The sequence below is a fragment of the Arachis ipaensis genome, chromosome B08 (genome assembly GCF_000816755.2).
Source record: "Arachis ipaensis cultivar K30076 chromosome B08, Araip1.1, whole genome shotgun sequence".
NCBI lineage: Eukaryota > Viridiplantae > Streptophyta > Magnoliopsida > Fabales > Fabaceae > Arachis > Arachis ipaensis.
Window position 1 is genome coordinate 123660281 of NC_029792.2, and position 3116 is coordinate 123663396.

The following is a 3116-nucleotide window of genomic DNA, read 5'->3' on the forward strand; positions in this document are numbered from 1 at the left end:
TGAAATAATAACGTGATTTAATTTTATGAATTACATTTTGCTTTTGTTTGGTTTCACTCCTAAAAAAAAATTCTAATCCCCCCACTTTTCGCACTATAAAATTTTAATGTTAGATATTTTTAAAATGTCCGAAACAATAAGTTTATTTTACCTTATTTTCAAGATATTTCTAGAGACTAAAGGAATGATAGTTTGATACTTTATGAAATTAAAAGAAAGTAAAAAAAAAAAAAGTCAATAACATATATGAAATGGTGATATTACACGCGAAAATATTTTTGTAGTCAAGTTTAATTAGAGAGAGATTGAAACTTCTCTTAGGTAATAGGAGGTCATGATTCCTCCAAAAATTTTATAAAAGTATTAGTAGTATGAAGACAAAAAATAAAATTAACTCAATTGGTTAATGTTATATTCTTCTAGCCACAATTATCTGGGTTCGATTCTCATTCATGAACTCATATTTAATACTAACATAATCTCATTATTATCCACCACTTTGATTAAAAAAAATCTAATTAAATATAACTACAATCTTATTATTATTTAGTTTTTTTTAATGTAAGTTTGTGCTGTTTTTGACTTTATTAATTTTTTAATTTAATTTTTTTACATTAGACAAAATATAAAAATAAATAAATAAATATTAGTTTAATTGTATTCATATAAACTAATAGAGAATTTGCAAGTCTTTACTTAAAAATAATTAATATAAACAACATTATATAATTTTATGTTAAATTTTTTTGCCCTCGCAATAAATTTGTTTAAACTCTGCCAGTGAGTCAAAGTAAATTGGTATAAGTCTAACAAAAAAATATGCGAGCATCGAACTTTTCTCTTTCTCCACGCTTTTTCAACATATAAATTTTTATTTGAGAGCAGAAAAATTTATTGACATAATACATTAATTTATAGGATTAAGTACAATTTTGGTCTCTAAAGTACATGCTGAAAATTTTTTTCGTCCTCAACCTTTTTTTCACACCAAAATTGTTCCTAAGGTTTAACTTAATTTTAAAATCGTCATTCCAACCAAAATATCCTTCTCCTTCTTCACTAAAATACTCAGTTCTTCCTCTCCATCACAGCAGCATCTCTTCTTCTTTTTCATCATCAATAGCACAATAAGAAGAAATCAGAAAAACACAAGAAATCAAATAACAATAAAATCAGAAGAACAATAAAATCAGAAGCACAACAACAATAAATTCGAAAAAATAGAATCAGAATCAGACGCACAGCAACAATAAAAATAGAATCAAAATCAGAAGTAAAAAAAAAAACAGAAGCCATCAACCTCTGGCCCCTGCTGCCCTCATGTGGGCCGGTTCTATCCTCCTTCTTCCTCCCATTCTTTTCTTCTTCCTCTTCCTTGCAACCGCCACCCACCATTGCTATACGTTGAAAGCCAGCAGCCACCACAAGCGCCACCTCTCCCTTCCCAAAACACGTCACAGCGCCGCGCACCACGTCGAGGGATTCGAAGCTGAAGACGACGAACTCGAAGACACTTTTATCGATCCCGCCACTCTCCGCTCTCCACCTTCCTAACCTCTCACAACTGATCTCACTCCTACCCGCATCGATTTCCAACCCGATCCCAAACTTGCACCCTCCAATCTCCCGAAACTGCTGCCCACCACCTTCGATTTCTGGGACGATGATGAATTCGAAGGCCTTCCCATCGAACACCCCTCCTCCGATCATAATGCTTCCCACTCCAATCCCACTTCTCCTCCCACCGATCCCGACGCCAAGTCTCTCCGGGGTTCTCTTTCTCTATCAACTTTAAATGCTCTCTGCCTCTTTTGTTTTTTTTTTATTTTATTTTATAATTTTTTTAGTTAGGAGTAATTTGGTAATAAAAATTAAAATTTTTGTAAAACGGATGATTTTAAAACTGATGGTTATCAGTGGCTAAGAGAATGGGGGGTGTTAAATCTTGTCCCCTTTTTCTTTCTTGTGTAAACTAGCTTTCTGTTATGTAAACATATGAGATATTTTAGTTTCGTCTGTTAACTCAGTAGAGTAGAGATTGAAACACAGATGTATCCTGGTTCAGCTACCTAGTGCAATGTAGCCTACATCTAGTCTCCATCACAACAGTGATAGAATTTCACTATCTTTTCAATAGATTACAATCACCAATTCTTCCTAGGATTCTACCCAATCCTATCTGGGACAAGTCCAGTTTCTAACCCAAACCGAACTTGACTAAGACTCCAACCTAGCTTTCAATAGTAAAGTACTAACTCATTTCTTAAGAAAAAAAAGAGAACATGTGATAAATTAAAATTACAGTCCTTTTATTTCAAATTTAATAAGTAATATTCAAAATGATATTGAGCAACCTATTAATTAATTAATTAATCATTGAGCAATATTATATTTAAAAATTAGATTGTTTCAAAATTTACATCACATATGATTACTGATGATTTTAGTTTTCTGAAATAATGTTGAACACATCTTAATATATAAAACGTTTTAAATATATTTTTGGGTCTTAACTTTTATATATATAAAAGAAACTATATCGTATGACTATATTTTTTAACCCTAACTTATATAAGATAAAATGTAAATACTTAAGATTTAATTTTACGAATTACATTTTATTTTTGTTTGGTCCCCTAAAAATTTTCTAGTTCTATCACTGTAGTACTATAAAATTTTAATATTATAGATATTTTTTATTTTTTTTAGAAGTTTCAGAAACAACAAGCATAATTTATCTTTAGTTTCAATATATGTCTAGAGTTAAAGGAATAACCAAAACATGTGAAACATCTTTTTTCTTTGATTTACTATTTAGATAACCAAGAGTCAATACATACAATTAGGATTAGTTAATGCATCAATATCTTAGGCGCAGCCCAAATTGAAGCGATAATAATTCATGCATTCGACAAAGACTAGCTGTTAATTACTAACCTAGTTAATTATGGGGTGAATTTGTATGCATCGTACCAAGTATACGCACAAAATTAATTATTAAATTAATTATTTGTATATAATATATATTAAAATAAATCAAATATTATATATATTAATATACAAATACATAATAATTAATTTAATCACTAATTTTTTATATGCAAGTTGTGTTGTTT